The sequence below is a fragment of the Chiroxiphia lanceolata genome, chromosome W (assembly GCF_009829145.1).
Source record: "Chiroxiphia lanceolata isolate bChiLan1 chromosome W, bChiLan1.pri, whole genome shotgun sequence".
Taxonomy (NCBI): domain Eukaryota; kingdom Metazoa; phylum Chordata; class Aves; order Passeriformes; family Pipridae; genus Chiroxiphia; species Chiroxiphia lanceolata.
Genome location: NC_045670.1, coordinates 9,459,996 through 9,482,207, shown reverse-complemented (window position 1 = coordinate 9,482,207; position 22,212 = coordinate 9,459,996). Strand labels below are relative to the sequence as shown.

Genomic DNA, 22,212 nt, shown 5'->3' with positions numbered 1-22,212 from the left:
CAGAGTTTTTAACTGCTGGGACCAAAGCCCCTTCATGGTGGGCGGCTCCAGTGAACCAATGGGTGCCCCACTTGACTCCCTACACATCCCACTCACACACAGTCAGACCGGGTTTCCTTAGTGGTTAAACCCCAGGATTCCCATAGCAGAGTCTCAGATGTCTTGTTCCATAAAACCATTAATTCATGGTGCAGTAACACAGCAACAGCTCAAGCTGGTGCCTCTGAGGAGGGACCTCCAACAAAGGACTTCCTGGGCTTTTATACCCTCACAGTCTCTCCTGCACGCAAGACTCACTCTTCCTCCTCTGTCCCCATGTCCATTCACCTCACTGGCATCACCAGTCTTCATCTCCATTGTTATCCAAAAGGTCCGGATTTCCCAACTCCTGCTGTGTCTCAGGGTCCATTCACCTGGCTGACCTCACCCATCTTCATGCTCTTTGTTATCCTAAAGGTTGGCAGTTCATGGCCTCTTGTCTCGAGCTCCCACCCAGAGCTCAATCTGAATTTCAATCTGCATCTCAATCTGCAGATTTTGAGTCCAGCTACCTGGACCAGATGTATTCCTCAAGAGCTCTCATAAGAACTCTTGGACTATTGGCAGGAAAATGAGCAAATATTTATACTGACTGCAAATGCACATTTGGTGTAGTTTACACACATGGGGCTATTTGGAATGAAAGAGGACTTATCATCACAAGGAACTCCTATTAAGTATGGGCCAGAAATTCTGGACTTGCTGCAAGCTGTTCAAAAGCCATTATGCCATTATGCACTGTAAAGCCCATCAAAAGGGTCAGACAGAAGTAATAAAAGGAAACAGAAGAGCTGATGAGGCAGCCAAAAAGGCTGCAGAGACCAGACAAGTAATCACGGCTCTCATTCCTATAGGAAAGGTGGATTGGGAGCCCCCACAGTATGCAAAAGATTAACTCGCTAAATGACTAGAATGTGTCAAAAGAGCCAAAGGATGGTGGGTAACTAAGTACAATCAGGTATTGATCACCACCCCAATGTTGAGTGAAATCTTGAAAAAGACTCATGATGAATCTCATGGGAGCTGATGCAATGGTTGTGAGCATTAAGCGATATGCAATGGGACCCTATGTGCAAAGACTCAATAATATCATAGTACAAAAATGTCAACTGTGTTGTGTAAATAATCCTAAAATAATAAGAAAACCACCTTTGAGAGAAGTAAGAAGGGAACAAGCTCCTGAAGACCACCAACAAATAAATTATACAGAATTACAAAGGTGAAAACAGTATAAGTACCTCCTAGTTTTGGTTGATAGATTTTCTGGGTGGCCTGAAGCTTTTCTGTGTTGTACCAACTGTGGTGGTGCACATCACACACACCCTCACCCCAGACCACACTAAGATCTGAGAAATCCTCATTAGGCCTCGGCCTTGACAAACAGCACCTGGACTAAGCTCCTCTTCAGCTTATCAGAAACATTTTATGTTCCCAGGAACTAGTGCTGGCTGACAAGCTCCTGGTTTTTAATGAATAGCCTTGGAAACTTATTTTTCTTGCCTGAATAACACCTCGAGTGGAATAATATTTTCATTATCAAACTTTCAAAGAAAATTGCAGCCAGGATGGAAATTTACTATGACTAAAGCCCACTCTCTTGTGACCCTATGAACAGCAATCCAAAATGAGACCCTTTGAGCTCTCCTGGACCGCAGTGGGCTGCAACCAGCAACCTCCCTTTGAGTGGGGCCTCTCAGAGCCAGCAAACTCCCGAGTTGGCTGTACTTGGAGAACCAGTGAACAACGATGACAACAGATCCTGGGCTGATACCCCAACTCCTCGAGGTTCAACCCTTCTCCCGTTGAGAAGATGCAATGGCGTCCAAAGTGAGTATTTCACTGAATTTGAGGAGCATTTTTCACAAGTATATACCTTGTACATACTCCTTTAGGTCTGTATGTGTGCTAGTGTGAATATGCTATAGCAAATGTACTAAGAATATTGTTCTAGATCTTGTAGTGCTTTAGATTTGTTAGGCCTGTGAGTCACTCTTGTGCTGCAGTAAATTCTATATGAATACTTTGCTAAATTCTTTAACTTAAACTATCAATTAAGTCATGGCTAGGCTTCACGAACAAAGATTTGGGAAAGGCTCTATCCACATTTGTTACAAGCACGCTGGTGGCTAATAAGGCCAATACGAGATAGACATGTCTGATTGCAAAAGGCACAGCAGAAAGACTCCCCAGGTGGTATATTGTGCAAGACACGGTTCTTTCTGCGTTGTCTTTTCTCCTCGAGAGTGATCCTGCATGCATTCTCAAAGGAAGCAGCAGCGTTACAGATGGTGTGTCTCCAGGCCTCCCGATTTGAGGCCAGAGTAGACCAGTTATGTTGATCAATATGACCAAGGCTGAGATGTTGTTTCAGGGAGTCCTTGTACCTTTTTTTGGGTCTCCTCTCTTGCGGCAGCCAATGGTAAGTTCACCATAAAGCATGATCTTAGGGAGGCAGTGGTCCTTCATATTTGAGATGTGACCTGCCCAGCGCAGCTGTGTTCTCAGCAACATGGTCTCAATACTTGTGACTGCTGCTTGTTCTAGAACAGATGTATTGGTTGCATAATCTGACCAGTGGATATTTAGGATCGTACGGAGACAGCGCTGATGGAAGCATTCCAGGCGACACAGGTGGTGGCGGTAGATGACCCATGATTCGGATCTATATAAAAGAGTAGACAGCACTATGGCTCTGTAAACACTGATCTCGGTACTTTCCTTCAAGTGTTTATTACGCCATACTCTTTTATGGAGTTTTCCAAAAGCACTATATGCCTTTGCTAACCTGTTGTCTATCTCTATCAATCTTACCATCCGAGGAGATGAGGCTACCTAGGTAATTAAACTGCTGGACTGATTTTAGCTCTGATTCGCCAGTGGTGATATGGGGATGAAGGAAGACTTCCTGAGGTGCCAGTTGATAGAGAACTTCTGTCTTCTTTAAGCTGACTTCCAGCCCAAAGAGCTTGGCAGTGTCTGCAAAGCAGGATGTTAAACGCTGCAGAGCTGCTTCTGTGTGGGTGACAAGGGCAGTGTCATCAGCATAAAGCACCTCCCAGACAAGATGATTTAAGGTCTTAGTGTGGACCTTCAGTCGCCCTAGGTTGAATAGGCTTCCATCAGTACGATATCGAATGTAGATACCGTCCTGATCATCGAGGTCTGCCGTGGCCCTTTGGAGCATCATGCTGAAAAAGATTGTGAATAGAGTTGGTGCAAGAACGCAGCCTTGTTTCACCCCATTGGTAATTAGAAAGGGTTCAGAAAGTGCATCGCCATATCTGACTTGGCCGCGCTGATCCTCGTGAAGTGAGATGGTCATTTTAAGGAACTTGGGGGGACATCCTAAACGTTCCAAAATCTGCCATAGACCTTTTCTGCTCACAGTATTGAAAACTTTGGTGAGGTCGACAAAGGTTACATTGAGACCTTTGTTCTGTTCCCTACACTTCTCTTGCAGTTGTCTGAGAACAAATACCATGTCTGTGGTGCTCCTGTTGACTCTGAAACCACATTGGCTTTCAGGTAGAATTCCTTCTACTATAGCGGGTATTAATCTGTTCAAAAGTATTCTTGCCAGGATTTTGCCAGCAATGGAGAGCAGAGTAATACCACGGTAATGTGAACAGTCTGATTTAACTTCTTTCTTCTTATACCAAGTGATGATGACAGCATCACGAAGGTCTGATGGTAGTTCGCCTAGTTCCCAACAGCGCACCACAAACTCGTGGAATTTAGCATGGAGTACTTGGTCCCCATGTTTCCAGATTTTAGGTGGAATTCCATCAACCCCACCTGCCTTGCCAATTTTCACCTGCTGTATGGCCTTAAGAGTTTCTCCCAAAGTGGGGGCAATATCCAATTCATTTTTCACCGGTTGTTGTGAGATGGACCAATTTGCAGAGTCTTGAACTACACGGCTAGTACTGAAGAGAGTCTGAAAGTGTTCAGACCAACGATTCAGAATGGAGGTTTTATCTGTCAGAAGCGTTTGACCATCTGCGCTGAGTAGAGGGCTTTGGACATGGTATGTAGACCCATATGCTGTTTTCAAGATCTCATAGAATCCTCTGTGATCGCCTGTATCTGTGCATAGAGTTTTTTCAGCTAGATTGATCCACCACTTGTTCTGGATGTCACGGAGTTTCTGTTGGAGCTGGTTGCATGCAAGACGAAAGGCTGCTTTTCTTATGTGACAGGAAGGCAGTACAAGGTATGCTTGATGAGCAGTTCTCTTCTTCCTCAACAATTCCTGGATCTCTGGATTGTTTTCATCAAACCAGTCCTTGTTCTTCTTGAAGGAGAATCCTAAGGATTCTTCAGAGGACTGCAGGATGCTGTTTTTAATATGGTGCCATATTGTTTCAGGAGAGGGATCTATAGAATCTATAGAATGATTTTCGAACCTAGTTTGAAGATTTGCCTGGAATCTGTCTCTCACTGTGGCTGATTGGAGATTGTTAACTTGGAATCTCCTCCTTGGGATACTGCCCCTTTTAGGTTTGAACTTAAGATTGAAGTTAAGTTTGCAGCGCACAAGTCGATGGTCTGTTTGGCATTCTGCACTAGGCATCACGCGGGTGTGATGGACATCGCAGACATCCCTCTGTCCCACCAAGACATAATCAGTGAGGTGCCAATGCTTAGATCTGGGGTGCATCCAGGTTGTCTTCAGACTATTTTTCTGTTGAAAGATAGTATTAGTGATGGTGAACTGTTGCTCCGCACAGAAGTCTAGCAGAAGGCGACCATTATCATTGCAGTTTCCAACACCATGCTTGCCTAATACTCCTTTCCAGGCTTCAAAGTTCTTTCCTACTCTGGCGTTGAAATCACCAAGGATAATGATCTTATCATCTGCAGGAACCTTCTGGGTAAGGCGGTGCAGGTCACTGTAAAATTTATCTTTTTCGGCAGGGTCAACTTGGAGAGTTGGGGCATATATACTAAAGAGAACAACATGTTGCTTGTTGTGTAGTGGAAGGCGTAGGGAGATAATGCGGTCAGAATGACCTGTCGGCAGATTTTCGAGTTTAGGAACAATAGAGTTTTTGATCATGAAACCAACTCCTGAGAGATGCCTTTCAGATCTGGGTTTACCTGACCAAAAGAGTGTGTAACCGGCACCGTGTTCTCTAAGGCTGCCTTCCTCGTGGAGACGGACTTCACTGAGAGCAACAATGTCTGTGTTGAGATGTGATAGTTCGTGGGCGATTAGGGCAGAACGATGCTCAGGGCGTCCACTATTCGCAGTGTCAAGCATGGTTCTGATGTTCCAGCATGCTAGAGTCAGTTTGGTTACACCTTTGGAGGCAGGTGTATGCCTTTGTCTCTTGATCTTTGTGTGACCGCATTAGTAGAAGATGCCCGTTGACCGCGGTTAACCAACCAGGTGAAATGTGGAGATGAGCTTTGGTTAAACCACCTTTTCTAGGCCCCTCTCTGAGTGGAGCAAGCAGTGCTGTCCTTGAAAAGGCTGTTTGGTCGTTCAGGGTGCTACCCCAAGAGACTGTCATCTCCGGTCAGTCTCACATGACCAATATCCTGAACTGCCTGCATGCAGGGTTGGGTCTGCAGCTTCCAGTGCACCTTTCACCTGCCGTTTCGACCCTCACCCGTCGCTACAGGGCTTTGTGAATGTGGGTAAAGCCTTTGAGCCTGCGCAGTGGATTTTTTAGGTGAGACGCAGTATGCGTGGAACTGGGCCCACCCTTTAATCCTAAGGTTCATCTGCCAGGCCCGAGCGAGCTTGGATGGTGGCAGCGAGGTTCTCAGGACGTAGGTTTGATTAGAGTGACCTTTGATGGATGGCCTTACAGGGCTAAACCAGCTCCATCTGCTCGGGTTTGGAGTTAGAGTTGTCCTTCTCCTAGGATGACTGCCAGAAGGCTAGCGGGCTCATCCTACCCATGGATATATTGTGTCTGACCCTGCGGTTTTGACCTTTCTGGCATGGGAGACCCTACCAAAGGCATGTACCATCGCCAGCATAGCTCACAACTGCAAAGGGGTACACAGGCTTCTTTCCACTAAAGCGGATTGAGGCAAGCCATTCACCCCCCTACTTTTCTGCCACCCATCTATGCTCAGTCTCAGGGAAATACCCAGGAACATCCCTTTGTCCTGACCATCCATTCAGGACGCAGTAAATATATCCAAGACATACCGAACCTGGGCAGTAGCCACAGGTGAGCCAAAACCAAACCGTTCCAGCCCCCGCACCCACCCCAGGCTCAGGTACTTCCCAAGGCCCCAGCCCGGTCGAGACCCCCCAACCCCCCAGACGAACCCACTATCCACCCTGACCTTATCCTCCCCCCACCGTGTTACCACATATCTTCCCACACACTGCTCACCCATGACACACCATACACTCCATACGGGACTGCCCCTCCCGGCCTCCCACCAACCTGAGGACCCCCATGGCCCACCCGACATCCCACCCCTCCCCCAAACCGGACCGCCAAACCTCTGTGTGCTCCGAGGTTCTCCCTCTTCTCTCCCACGAGGGCTCAGTCCTTGCCAGTGAAGCTCCCCCTCTTCTTTCTCCCCTCTGGGGGCCGGGGGCCGCCCCGGGGGGACCACACACCCACGGTGCATGCCCTATCAATGAAGTGCTATTAAGTGCTGTTAAGGTTTAGTGCAGTTGGGCCTTTAGATATAAACTGTTGGTCAAGTCTGGGCTCAGTTTAGCATGGGGATCTACTCTGAACTTTGTGACTCAACAGGAGGATCGTCCATATTCCTTTTTATCCTTATCCTTACTCTTTCCTACCCTTATCCTTTTTTTTCCTCCCCTCCCCCCCAGTGGGGATAATTTTTGGGTTGATTTTGGTTTGTGGAAGTTTGGTCTAGGCCTTCCTTGGTGACCAGTTTGTAACCAAGGAAGTGCCTGGATTTATCCAGTATTCCCTACAATTTTTTACCTAAGCTGGGGTATAAGAAGAAAGGAGGAAAGACCTTCACTCTCTTTCCTTCCGGCGGCTTTGGAGGTGCAGTCTGCTGTTGAGTCTGTCGGGTTGGAGAGTGAGGCCTGGTAAGGCTTTACCAACCTTGGGAGGCGGAGGTTGCCGGCAGTCGCTCCAGCGTGACTCTCTGTTGTCCCAAGGAGAGTAGTAAGATATTCTTTGCTAATTCTTTTAGTTGCTAGATCTTGGGCTATATATATATTTTATTTTGGTTTTGTTCCTTTTTTCCCTTCCCCCTTCCATTTCCCTTTTCCTTGTGAAATTGTATATATAATTCAGTTGTGTATAACTGTAATATAAGTGTAAATATATTTCTATATATTGCTTTAGCTGTCTCTCTCTCGTTTCGGTTTTCTTGGTTGTTTTTTCCCCTCTTCTCCCTGAGGTTTGGGGGGGGACGACGACTTCTTGTGGCAGGGAGCCAGTTTCAAACCATATCAGGTTTTAGATGGATTGATTTTAGGTTTTAGTTTACTTTTTTCTTGTGTGCTTTAACCGTCTAGTAAGTAGTAGAATGAACCTTGCCAACAAACTTTGTCATGCTTTTGCTTTTATATTAAACCTGTATTTGCCGATACCTTTACCAGTGATTCCTTAAGCGACCTTAAAACACTCATTCACAACACCAACAAAGCTAGAGAAGCAGTTAGGATATTGCTCAAAGAAATAATTCCTAGATTTGGTATTCCAGAGGAATATCATCAGACAATGGACCTTGTTTTATTGCAGAGATAATACAAGGAATTTTGAAGTTTTTGTGGATTAAATGGGATCTGCATACCCCATGAAGACCACAGTCTAGCAGTAAGGTAGAGAGGATGAATCAAACACTAAAGAGAAACCTTGCAAAGCTATGTCAGGAAGTACAACTAAATTGGGTAGATGCCCTGCCTATAGCTCTATTGAGAATTAGAATTATCCCCAGGGCGTAAGTCCTTTTAAAATTACGTATGGGAAACCATATCATGTAACCTTAACACGAAACCAAACCAAATGCATATAAATGGGGAAAATATGTTAACAAAATATTTGCTCTCTATGTTGCAGACTTTGTTATCCTTGCACAGATCCTTGAATCAAAAAACTCCATTGCCTTTAGACACGCCAGTCCATGATTTCCAGCCTGGAGGTGAAGTTTATGTCTGGACCTGGAAAGATGAAAGGAGAAGTGGAAAGAACCCTACTTGGTGCACCTGACCACTTATACAGCAGTGAAAGTCAATGGTATCAACTCATGGATTCATTACACCTATGTGAAAAAGGTCCCGAATGAAGAGTAGAAGTCAGAAGAAGTGGAACTCCTAAAATTAAAACTCACCCAGACTCCATAAATTGCACGTGGAATAATTGGGAAGTATACTTTGAACTAGACTGTCCAATTGGACTGGTATTTTTCTGTTTGGGAGTAATTATAATAACACTTGTTGGGTTATTTTGTGTTTGTAAAAATACTGATTTCCTCAAGATTAGAAATGAAGTTACAAAGGGGTTGGTATTCCTGTTGAAAGAGGCTATATCATGATGGTCCCAGTTATAACCTAAGAATCTTAAAAGTGTTATAGTTTAACCCTTACTGCTTAAACTTTGTAACTTTGAAACCCTTACCTAAATACTGCTAAAAAAATAAAAAGTAAAAATTAAAGAGGTCAGCAACCTATGCAGCTGTAGTTTGAATTAGTTTCAGAGACCAATACACACTAGTGAGCTAAATCAATAGAAAATTGTTTAAGTGAAAGTAGTCTAAGTCTAATCTTTAACCAAAGGTGGATAATGACTGTAACAATAAGATATGAAAATACACTCTAGAAAGCTAAATCAAAGATTAAGTAGAAGTTTAAGTTATCTTTAGCTAAAGATTGATGTTGATGTCTTGTAACAATAAAATATGAAACTATTTAAAAGATTGTTTAAGTAAAAGAAGTCTAGGTTATCTTTAACTAAAGATTGATGTTGATGTCTTGTAACAATGAAATGATTAACTGTGAAGGAAGGACTTAAGCTGCTAAAGTGTATAAAAGCTCGCAAAATCCTTGTTTCAGTGGAGTGTTTATGGAGGAGCTATCCTCAACACTACCCCAGCATCGTATTAAAGGAATGCTGGCTTAACAGTATCATACTGTTGAGTTTGATGTCTTTGAATCATTGTGTTGCCTTTGGTTTTGTGTTCAAATTTGTGATATGAACCTTTCTCTACAATTAATCCAGTCTTTTGGGAGAATCCACAACAAGGTTTTGGATTCTCCTTAACAAGTTGGCTCTGTAGCCTACTTCAAGGTGTGATATATGTTTTAATTATCATAGCAATTTTGTGTATCACTTTGAGCTGTGTTAAACAATTTTATGTGCAAGCACTGGAAGTTATGTAATGTTATTAAAAGACATAATGAAGCTTATGAGCCTTACCTGAATGGTAACACACATAAACTTCAAAGGGGGAAATGATATCTCAAGGGTCAAAAATAGTTAACAATTCGCCCAGAGAGTTACAGAGAATGAGAATAGGGTAGTGAACCCACGAACCTAGGCTTTTATATGCACAGTCTATGCTCAAGATAGTCTGGAGTCTTCCTGCTGAACCGTGGGTTCTTCCTGCTGTCTCTCAGTGTCCATCACCAGTTCATGGCCTCTTGCCTCGGGCTCCTGCCACCCAGACCTCAATCTGCAGCTTGCACTGCTGCTGCACCCTGAGCCAACTGGGTAAAAAGTAATTCCAAAGGGGGACATTACGACCACCAACTCATGGCCCACCAACTCAAGAAAACCACCAACTCAAAAGAAGAGAAAGACTGAGCATATGGACTAATTAGCATGAGAAGTGAGAGAATCATTCAACCAATAGAAGGTAGAATACTAATTAATAAGAGAACAATGTAACTTGTAGCAAATGAATGGTGATTTGTTTGCTAAAATATATAGTGTAAAGTTTTGAGAATCAGTGTACTTGATTTGTAGATTTACCACCTAGCACCCATCTTTATACAAATATGAAATAAACAAATACCTTGTCTCTGTGTGTGAGATGAGCTTACTGCACACTGGGTGACGAATTTTAGGGACAACACTATCTGAGCACAAAAGGGATGTTAAGGTTTGGCACTGGATGCTAAGGGGACAGGCAGGTGTTTTTAAGGATCCTTGGTAGAATAAGAACTGACTCCAGGATCGTAGTTATATTTAGAGCTTTATTACTTATAATTTAGTGATCAGCATAGCTTATCATTAGACAGATTTTCTAGCAATTAGCATAGCTTTCCTATTAGCTAAAATTTCAGTTACCTAGACTTTTCAGTCACCTGGACCCTCTACAGATTGGGTCAAATTCTTAATACTGCTGGTTGCCTGGGAGAAGAGACCGACCCCCACCTGGCTACAACTTCCTTTCAGGTAGTTGTAGATAGTGATGAGGTCTCCCCTGAGCCTCCTCTTCTCCAGGCTTCATGTTCATGCAGGTAAAATCACAGGTTACCCCATGGAGCGTACCCTCTCTCCCTAGCTGGGGGGCACCTGATCCTAATAGCAGAGAGTCTGGTCTGTACTAGCGGGGCATGGAAAATTTCATGTCTAAGCCCCCCTCTAAGTTTCTGGTGGCCCTCTTTAATATCCCAGCATCAGAGTAGCCAGGTCAATATGGATTCACTTGGCTGCTGGCTGAATTCTTTCCATATATTGCACAGCTCACTGGGGGATAGGGATCAGGTGATTATCTCTGGTCCTGTCTCTTCCACTGTTTGTGAGGGCCCTGCTTCCTCTTCATCCTTCACTATGCAAACTGATTTGGTCTTGGATTTCTTCTTCTGAATAGGGGCGACTGCTACTCGCTTGGGTTGTCCTTCTGGTTCAGCTGAAGTTTGAGTGGACACGGTTTTTGTTGATCTATTTTCCTTCCCATCCCCCTGAGGATGCTGTCTAGTGATGAGCAGTGTCCGATAAATAGTAGCCAGGGCCCAGCACATCGCATAACTTTGTGCCTCTCTGGAACTGCCACAGCATTTTTCCTTCACTTATTTTATCACTTTAACAGGGTCCTGTAGTTGCTCAGGGGTGAACTTCCAAACCATTGGAGAAGTCCTCCAAATATTGACCCATGTCCTCCTGCATTCCATGACACTCATGGCTATCCACCCCTGGGGCAGATCTCTGGATGACCTCCCTAGAAATCTCTCTCCTGACTCTGAACATGGTGTAAACCATACAAAGGAGACCTGGAAGGCATAGCAACAAGAATATGCTGTCCTTAACATCCAGAGGAAATTCAAGATTCTCAAAAGCTGTTGTAGTAGACCTGAAGGAGGAGAAGGGGGTGAAAGGTTGGGAAAAATCACCCTCCCCTGTTTCCCTCACAGACTAGGTACAATTATTAATGAACCCCCAGAGGTAGCAGCCAAGACCAGGTGAGTGGGTTTAATTTTCCTGCTGGGTTTTTAAACCACACAAGGGTTTAACATTGCAATGGACTATACCCCTTGTCCCTGCTCTGGAATGGGCATATCCACAGTCCCTTCAGGTGTATACCTCCTCCAGTATGGACTTATCCACAAGCCATAGTCCCTTTTAGGGATGTATCTGTACTGGTGTGGATTCATCCATGGGCCACAGTTCCTTTGAGGTGTACCTGCTCTGGTGTAGATTTATTCACAGGTCACAGTCCCTTCAACTACAGTTAACAGTGGAGCCCATGCCCAGCTAGCCCAGTCAGTAGAGCATGGGACTCTGAATCTCAGGGTCATGGGTTAGAGCCCCATGTTGAGCACCAAAACCGACTGTGCTTCCACCACTGGGACAATTGATTCCAGGTATATTGGACATCCCTCCATGTGAAAACAAACCATGACCTGTATTCTTCTGCCAAAGAGATAGAGAAAAATGGATTGGTAATATCAGTTGTGGCATACTGTAGCAAACCAAGCATGAGAACAAGAAAAAGGCCTGAGAAATGTCTAAAGATGACCTCATGTTGTTTTCTCTGGGCTGTGATTTACTGCCCAGAAATGAGCTCAGCTATCCTGTTTGCATTCTTACCATATGTGGGTGTAAAAGGAGTTCCTTGAAACTCCAAGGTCTGTGTGTGTGTGCTGTTTGTGTGAAAAGGCCCGCCTGAGTGAGTGATAGATGTGTGACTTGCTGCTGTGTTCTGTCTTAATTTGCTTAACCACTCCCAGCTAAACTTGAATGATATAAAAACCCTGAGTCATGGGGGAATAAAGCGATTTCTGTCCATCAAGTCAGGAGTCCGTGTAATATTCATTCCATCCATAAATGGTTCCTGAATGAGGCTGAATCATAGCACACAGTGCTCCGTGACGGAAGCTGCAGCCGAACGGGGTCAGTCATTTTGCATGCATCGTCCTTTGTCGAGATCAGTCCTGTGTTGGGATCATCACCCATCATCATGACAGAGGTGAGTGGCTGCAGAACTATGGCCCATGTGGTCAAATTGCTCGTATGGGTTAGAGATTCTTGTCCCTGGTTTCCTAAACATGGTTCTTATGAGACTGTGTTATGGGCTAGGGTCGGTGAGGAGCTTTGAACAAAGACTGACTTAGCTTCAAATATCCCGACTGAAGTTGTAGTTGCTTGGAAAACTGTGTATATGGCTTTAAGAGCTGTGGAACAGACAGACACAATTTCGGAGGCCACTGGTCCCCCGCCATATGCAGACGAATCCTCCAAATACTTAACGACCAGTTGACAGTGACTGATGAGCCTAATGAGCCCTTTGATCTGGATCCTGCAACCCCTGAAAAAGAGACAACTCTATATCCCCTAGAACAGGCAAAACTGTTATCGGCTTCTGCTTTGACAGCAGAGGAAATTTTACAGGCACAGTATAATCAACCTGAACCTCTGTTACCTGTGCCGCTACATATGGTGCCAGTGCAACTGGTGTATCCCCCGGAGGCAAATGTGGATTCCTTTATTTTGGAGGACTGTAAATTGGCTACCTTAAAATGCGGGGTTGTTGAGCTCTTGAACGCTATGCCAGTACTTTATAGGCCACACCGCCCACCTCGATTTGAACGCCTTCCCTGTGAAATTGTAAAAGAGGTTTGTAAATCCATCAAAGAATATGGGTCGCAGTCATTGTATACACTAGGGTTGGTTGTAGTTATGGGAGATTTTTATGTTATGACCCCGTCTGACTGGAAAGGCTTTTTATGTTTAATCTTGTCTACTGCACAGTTTACAGTGTGGGTTGCTGAATATCACGAACTGGTCAATGCTCAAGTTAGGGACAATGTCGTGAATGGGACGGCTATCGGCCATGATGAGCTAATGGGCAAGGGGCAATATCTTACCGCAACGACACAGATCACATTGCCATGGCTTGTTTTCACTCAAACTACTGATCTGACCATGAAAGCCCTTAGAAAAGTTCCAGACACCAAAAACACAGAGCCATCTTTTGCAGCTGTTAAACAAGGCCCACAGGACTCTTACGTGTCGTTCATTGATCAATTGCAGACTGCAATTTCGCAGCAACACAAGTTTTACTTTTTCAGTTAGCAATCGACAATGCAAATACAGACTGTCAAAGAATTCTGGTGCCTTTAAGAAATCAGACTAAGTCAGTTGCCGAACTTATTACAGCTTGTCAGCATATTGGTATGGAATCCTTTAAAGCTTCCTTGCTTGCAACTGCATTAGCTGAACGGAGGGTTGTAGCCCGCACTGCTATTCGCTGTTATCAGTGTAACCAAGAATGATATATTAAAAGAGACTGCCCCTTGGGGAAAAAAAAGGGCAATATTCCCCCCCTCCCACTCGTGTCCAAAATGTGACAAAGGATTTCATTGGGCAAATCAGTGACAGTCCAAATTTACTACTGACAGCAAACCCCTTTCAGGAAACTCCAAGGAGGGGGCATGGTCCAGTGCCCCGAAACAAAACAGGGTCCCACCTGTCGAGAATCACAACGGAGCATGGAACTTTACATTTCACAGCCCTCAGACAAACAAGGCATACGCGGTCTCCAACCTGCCACCTCAGGAAGCGCCGGGCTAGATTTGACCCTCACCACAGGAATAAACATACTGGATGATGCCATTGCTGTAGCAGGTATGGGTGTTTATGGCCCATTGCCCGACAGTACGTGCAGCCTTATTTAAGTTTGTTCATCTGCCAGCAAAAGTGGTCTTTTTGTTATTCCTGGACTCATTGATTCTGACTACAAAGGTGAAGTTAAAATAATGCTGTGGACTCCATGTCCCCCATGTTACATACCACAAGGGGAAAAATAGCACAGCTATTGCTATTGCCTTATGTGAAGCAGCACAAAGATCGTCAGAGAGAACAGGAGGCTTTGGAAGTACTAATACACCACAGATTTATTGGCCGACTTTAATCTCAGACGGCCAACCATTGTTAAAATTGCAAATAGGAGACAGGTACTTTACTGGTCTAGTGGACACTGGGGCAAATGTTTTCATCATTGATGTTAAAGATTGGTCTCCTGATTGGGAGTTTGAAATTACACGAGCAGCAGTTACAGGAGTCGGTGGCATGCAGGTTCTGCAGTAGAGCAAGGCAGTGTTATCTGTTATAGGCCCAGACGGGCAATGGGGAACTCTCCACCCCTATGTTCTGTCCCTTCCTTGTACTCTATGGGGAAGAGACATACTCAAACAATGGAATTTACAGCTAATCATGCAAGTGGATTCAAAGTAGGATTTTTCTCAGAGGCCACTGTGCAACAGCTGTGCCTCAAATTAGCCTGGAAAACAGACACTCCAGTTTGGTTGGACCAGTGGCCTTTGAAATCAGAGTGGTTAGAATGGGCACAGAAATTAGTACAAGAGCAATTAGAAGCAGGACATATTGTTCCATCTAATAGTCCCTGGAACACACCTATATTTGTAATCCTGAAAAAGTCAGGAAAACGGAGATTACTGCAAGATCTAAGAGCAGTGAATGCTGTCCTTCAGCCTATGGGAGCATTGCAGCCTGGAATTCCTAATCCAGCACTTATCCCTGACTCTTGGGACATGGTTGTGCTGGATTTGAAGGATTGTTTTTTTGCCATCCTGTTACATGAGAAAGATAGTGAAAGATTTTCTTTTTCTGTTCCCAGTATTAATCATAACGCTCCTATGCGACAATACCAATGGGTTGTATTGCCTCAAGGGATGATGAATAGCCCTACAATCTGCCAGTTAGTCATTGATTCTGCATTACAGCCAGTGAGACAGCAGCTCCCGAAAACCCACATATATCACTATATGGATGATATCTTAATAGCAGCAACTAATTCAGTGATGGTTGAGCAAATTTTCACTGTGGTACAACAGTGCCTGCAAATTTATGGCTTACAGATAGCGTCAGAAAAGGTACAAAGAGAAACTCCATGCAAGTATTTAGGCTGAAAAGTTTTTGAAACTAGAGTATTTCTCTCTTCTATAAAATTACACACTAATGTCAAAACACTCAGTGATTTACAGAAATTGCTAGGGACCATTAACTGGATTCGGCCAATGCTCTAAATTACTACAGAAGAATTATCCCCTCTTTTTGACCTGCTGAAGGGTGACCCTGATTTATCATCTCCATGTCAATTCACTGAAACAAGCCAGCAAACTCTGCAACTGGTCATCCAAAAAATTCACATAGCTTTTGCAGGCCCTTGATGTCTGAATGTCCTGATTCCTTTATTTGTAATTTATAGTTCTTTTCAACCCTATGCTCTGATAGGACAATGGGGCACAGAGGAACAACAAGTCATAATTTTAGAGTGGGTTTTTTTATCACACGTTTTTCCTAAAACATTAACTAGAACTGTGGATATGCTAACTTCTCTGGTACACAAAGCACATCAGCGATGCCAAGTTCTGGTTGACTTGGATCCAGCTGTAATTTATCTGCCTTTCAAGAAAGATGTTTTTCATAGTTCACTTTTTCAGTCTTTATCTTTGCAGACTGCCTTTGCTGACTTTTTAGGAGAAATCGCCTTTCAACTGCTAAGACACAGGTTTTTACAGTCATTATCCTAATTACTCATTCAGCCATAAGATCTCTGTTCCAGGACTCCCATAGCTAATGCCATCACTGCTTTTGTTGACGGTTCAGGTAAGACGGGAAAAGGTGCTGTTGTATGGAAGCCTGATAATCATTCTCCCTAGCAGTCAGCAGTGATTACCATTTCTGCATCAACACAGATTGTCAAGCTTTCTGTGACTATAAAAGCATTTGAGTTATTCAGTGACCAAGCTTTAAATATTGTTTGTGACTCTCTATATGTCATAGGTATCATAGCTCAGATTGGAGACTCTTTCATCAGAGAATCCTCTAACAAGCTGCTGTTTGAATGCTTTATCCGCCTGTGGGGGGAGATGGCAGGCCCATGGAACCCCTGGGCCCCTTGGAAGTGGAAGAGCTGGAGGCATTGAGGGGAGTAAGACCGTTCCCCTGAGAAAGGTGGAGGTGGCTGCATATTCCCATGGAAGCGGCCCTGAGAGTTGGACGGCACGATGTGGGGGGAAGACACAGCCCCACAGCTGAAGTCTGAGGACTTTGGAGTATTGTGGAGTGTTAGACCATTTTTCATGGGAGCAGTGAAGCCAACCAGATAATCCCCATGGACACAGCCTTGAGCTGTGTGCAGGTGCACATTCCTTAGTATTTTTGTAGAAAAATGTTTGTGTTATGTGTGAGAAAGTAGAGGTAGGAAAACCTAATAAAAGGCTGCCTGCTGCTCTGAGCAGGCAGACATCCCTTTGTCTCACCATCCTTATGTGTGTCGTCTGTCCTTCTTTCCCCTTTGAAGCCGAGACCTTTCGACAGATACCCCACAACAGTTGGTGCCCTGGTGGACCACGCGAACAGAAGAGAAAAAGACTGTCGAGTATTGCCTGGGTCATAGGGGTATCACGGCTGGAGGCAGGTGAGCTACGGGGAGCGGCGCAGCGGGGTCTCGGTGCTCAGGAGCTGTATAGCAGCGGGGTGCGCTGCAGGACCCGGGTCTGATTTTCTCTACACCTGCACACGAGTGTTTCTGCCGCACTTGGAAGACACGAGTTGCCTGGGAAGCCTGGGTGCATTTGGCACTTGTCAGGCGCAGGTGGGTTCCTGAGAATTTTTTTCTAAGTCACCATGGGGCAGACCATGAGTGCAAACGAAAGGCGTGTGTTTACCGCCTGGAAAGCTTTGTTACGGCGTCGTGCTGTTAAGTACTACGAAACTAAGTTACAGCGTTTATTACTTTGGTGTCTTCGGGCTGGAAGAGAGGCTGCGTTGCCCACGGCGTTCAGCATCTCTGCCTGGGAGGACACTGGCAAAATGCTATTAGATGCTATTGCGGAGGGTAATCGTGAAGTAGACGGACTGGTTCCTACGTGGAAATTAGTACTTTCTACCCTCAAGGACTGGCAGGCGGAATTACAGGGCCAGGACAGTCCCGGGACAGCCGCGGAGGACGATCTAGTGGACGCTTTAGCTAACTTCCACCTTAAAGAGCCTTCTGTTTTTTGTCCAAGCAATGCCGCGGGGCTGCGCGATGCGCCTACTGCCGCATCCCCGGCGCCGGGTCTCTACACCATGGCGCCGGATACCGGCACAGTTGTGTCGAGTCCGCTCACTTCGGGTGCTTGCGGGACGGCACCGGGTGCCGGCGCGGTCGTGGCGGGTCCATCTGCGGCACCCGCCGCGGTGCCCGCGGACCATCGCGGCGCGCCGGCAGCCGCGGCTCCGTGTGCGGACGCGGCGCCCGGCGCGGTTGCGATGCCGGGCGGGGCGCCGGGCGGCGCGCTGCCGGGGGCCGCGGTGCCCGCGGATCCCCGCGGTGGGCCGCCGGCGGCGGCGGCGGCGGCGCCGTGCGCGGTCGCGGTTCCGAGCGGTGCGGCCGTGCATGCATTCACAACAAGTTCATATGTGCCGGCTACTCTGGCGCCGACCCCGGCCCCGGCCAGCGGGCTACCGGCGATCGTGCCGGCTGCGGCGCCGGCTTCTAGCGGCACCGCGTCGGCAGCGGCGACCGCGTCTCCTTTCGGTACGCTCGCGGCCGCGCTGCCGGCGGCACCGGCCCCGAGTGGCGCGGCCCCGGAGGTGGCGGCGGGGGAGTTTCCCTGCCCTTTCTTCGGTAATTTTTTACGGCGAACGTTTCCCCTGGCAATCCTCCTCTCCCTTGCAGCGCATCTACAGCAGCGTTGGCTCCGGGAGGTTCCAGGCTAGCAGCCGCGGGTCCGGGTGGCACAGTGGGAGGGCAGTCTGTCTTCTCTCCTGTTAACCCCCCCCCTCCCCCTCCTGTAACATATTCCTCGGCAGCTGTTCCTCCTTCCCCCATACATTATCCTTCACCGGCAGATCATTTGGCACAGTCGCGACATAAGGAGGGCAATGACAATTTGCCCCCCCTTATAGATTTTTCCCCTCATGAACCCTATCGCTCCCGCCCTCCCTCCCCCTCTTCCTCTGACTCGGATGGTGACAACTCCCTGAATGAGGCAGCACTTTTGCTTCGAGGGGGACCGAGTTCTCAAAAGACACGGGACACGCAGAGCGGGCTTAAAGTTGGGAAAGGGACAGACAAGACAACAAAGGGTGTGGTCCTACCCCCAGCTGAAGTGATTGTGCTACCTAGAGACCCTGGCTCTTTTTGGGAAGGTTTAAGGCAACAGGCTGCCCTGAATGGAAACTGGGATTTTTGTGATAAAATAGGATATCATTGTTCCACCAGAAAGATTGAAAGTTCCCAGAATAATGTCTTGACCTTTCCTGTTATAAAGGCTATACCTAATTCAGGGGGAGCTGATCGGCACGTAGCTTATCAGTGGAAAGTTGTACAGGATTTGCAATTTAATGTTGGCAAATATGGCATAAATTCCCCTCAGGTTATGAGACTGCTAAGAGTTTTAAATGCTGATTTACTCGCTCCCTACGATCTTACACATCTGGCACAGGTCCTATTTGAACCGGTACAGTTGCAATTGTTTATGCAGAAGTGGACTCAGCTGGCTAATTGGTCAGAGCGAGAAAATCTCCTTAAGGCTGAAGGGGACCCTTTGAGAGGTGTAGGTGCACAGGCTTTGATGGGACTTGGTCCATATTCTAATCCAGATGTTCAAACTGCTTGGAACCCCGCTGTGCTCCAAGAGGTTCAAAAGCTAGGCATGACAGCCTTGTTTCAAACTATGGAAGTTTCATCCCCGAAGCCGAGATATACGGCTATTAAGCAAGCTAATGGGGAACCATTTTTACAATTTGTTGAAAAATTGGCTCAGTCACTAGAAAAACAGGTAGAGGATGAATCCTTGTGGCAGAAGCTTTGTTTGCAGCTAGCATGTGACCAGGCTAATGCCGATTGTAGCAAAATTATCGATTCTTTGCCCGGTCAACCTACTTTAACTGACATGATAGAGACTTGTTCTAAGGTGGGGTCTGTTGAGCATAAGATGTCTGCTTTAGCAGCTATCTTACGTCCCTCTAATAAATGTCACAACTGTGACCAGGAAGGGCACTTTAAGGCACAGTGTCCTTCGGCGAAAAAGAGGTTTTTCAGGGGAAATGTTGGGCCTTTTAAGGGGACCTGCGGTCGTTGTGGTAAACTGGGACATACTGCAAAGTACTGTACTTCTCAGTATGATGTTAGGGGACATCCCTTGTCGGGAAACGGGAGGTGGAGCGCGAAGGGGCGCGTGAAGACACAAGTACCCCCAGCTGTACCACAGGGGCTCAGGTCATGTCAGGATCCACCAGAAACACCGATGACATTCCCTTGTGTGAACGTCTCACAGGAAGAACCAGAGGGTCAGAAGGAATGTATGTCTCCACCGCTGACACAGTAACCATTCTGTCAAGAAACGTGACTAAGGTTCCTTTAGATGCCTGGGGACCTATTGGACATGGGTTAAGTGCCTTATTAGTCGGACGTTCTAGTAGCACAATTGCAGGCATTTTTATAGAGGTCGGAGTCATTGATGCTGATTATACAGGACAGATCACTGCTTTGGTGTCCACACCTTATCCGCCCGTGACAATTCCTAAAGGGACGAGGATAGCTCAACTTATACCTTTTCCAAGTTGTGTTCCTCGAACAGAGCCTCGTGACCGTGGAGATGGGGGATTTGGTTCTACTGGTGCACCACGAGTCCTTTGGTTCATTGTTGCCGGGACAGAGAGAATGAACAATTTTCCTGCACTCTGTAGGCCTTGCTTGCCATGGAAGTGACAAGCTGTATTGTTTATACTTATAGACTGTGTGAAAATATGTGATGCTTATACTTGTTAGCTGTGTGTCTAATTATAAGGTTTGAGAACATAATATGTTTATAGAAAGAAAACCTTGAGAAACTGAAGATAATGAAACACCTGCAAATTTAGTAAAACCCTAAAAGCAGATTAATTAGAAAGAGGTTTCTATGCCAAGGATGATTTCAGGTCGCGTGGACAGAACAACAGGTCCAATGAACTGGGGACATGAGACGCGTGCACAGACTGAGCTATCCAATCATCTTATTATGAACATGTACCCTGAGCAAACTAAACTGTATAAAAGTTAACTGATTTAAATAATAAATGGACATATTGCCGACCATAATGGCCTGTGAGCATTATGTTCATGCCTCCCCATCGATAACTGGTGCCCGAAACGGGACGGGACATCCTCTTCGTCGAGTTCTGAGGGACGTAAGGCGAATAGAAGGACGTGGGAGAAGCAGCCGTTTACAGGTAGCGTGTCCCCTGGCGCTATGAAAGAAAGCCATGCGCATGGTGAAAAAAGAAATCTTGCCCTGATCAGGTGAGTCGGCTGAAGAAAGGAGAATCGGGGTCTGCAGAAAGAGGCAGTGCAAACGCTCCTTTATTTTATTCTCTCTGAGAGAGATTCTAATTATGATGAAAAAGTTCTTAAAGAGTTACTAATCCCCACAGTTAAAGCTGCCTTTGAGGTATCCATTTGGGATGCTATTAAGGAACTGTTAAGGGAAAAAATCACAAAAAATTTGACGAAGCAACTCGTTATTTTACATTGTGGCAGCTGCTGACTGAAACAGAGCAATTTCTAAGGACTGAGAGGCAAGTTACAGCTTTAGCCTATGCTGCGTTAGCAAGCAGCGAAACTGAAAGCAAAGAAAGCGAGTCATTTTATCAGCTTTTATTCATTTTGTCAACGATTGTGCTGCCGGCGAGTTTCAAAGTGCAGGCTTCTGCCCGACCGTCAGCCAGCGGCCCCAAGAGCAGTTCATCCTCAGCCCCGGAGAATTCCAAAGTGCAGGACGTTAGGGAGGCCACTGCCAGCTGCGCCTTCCCTCGCGGTGAGCTCTCCACCACCCCGCCCGCCGCCGCTTTTCCCGCCGCTGCTTCTAAAGTTGCTGCCGCGCCGCCGCCTAAAGCCGTGCCCGGCACTGTCCCGCTGCTGCGTGGAGCCGCTCCCCCCACTGCTCCCCCGCCCGCGCCGAGCCCCGGCCGAGAGTCCCGAACTGACGGAGCCCCTCCGGCGCCACCCTGGCCAGGAGCCGCTTGCCCATCTGCGAGCGCTGACCGACCACCGTCGCACCCTGATCGACATCATCACCGCGCGACACCGACCCCGACCCGCCGAACCCGGCAAGAGACAGTCTCGGGAAGAAGAAACGGGGAGGGGGGAAGGAACCACAAACCAGCCCACTCCCGTGCCGCCCTGTCTACCGCTGCTGCCGTCTGCCCCCCTGTTCCCGATTCGACATCGGACTACGAGGACAGAGAGAAAAGACCCGAGTGCAGCTGCAAGAAAAGTTTTGCAGACATCTGTGGCAGTACAGAAGTTAAAGCGACAAAACCCCTCTTGCCAGCTCCCTGTACCCCCATGCAAACAGGTTTCCCCAACCCCTTTTTTTTTCTGTCGCTTCCACCACCTCCTCAAACTCTATTTCAGGGAGGGGGGAGGAGGGTGGGACCGTGCTGGAAAGATCTGTAAATCTGCTGTTTGAAAGATCAGGGGCTGGCGAAAGTGAAAAGTCTGGAGCAGAGATAGAAAGAGATTCTGTGAGATGCTATAATAAAAACTTTAGTTGTTAACTCCTGACACATTTCCAGTTATAACAGATGCGAGAGACAATAGAAGTTATTAGGCATTAAATTAGAAGATGCTAAAAGAAGCTACATCTATAATTATTCAGTATGGGTTGAGAACAGTTTATACTTCATTTGTGTTACAGCATTTTAAGAATAAGTATTATCTTCAATAATAATGATCTTTCTTTTTTTCTTAGCTCTTTAAACTTTATCTGAGATTCTAGTA

At 46.2% G+C, this 22,212-nt stretch overlaps 1 long non-coding RNA gene across 1 annotated transcript in view; it reads left to right on the top strand.

Annotated features, from left to right (window-relative positions):
* Nucleotides 1–22,212, top strand: part of LOC116780071 — an 84,926-nt gene that overhangs the window by 16,343 nt on the left and 46,371 nt on the right. The window contains exon 2 of the long non-coding RNA XR_004354314.1: nucleotides 7,071–7,075. This is a non-coding gene — a long non-coding RNA (uncharacterized LOC116780071). The remainder of the gene's footprint in view (nucleotides 1–7,070; nucleotides 7,076–22,212) is intronic.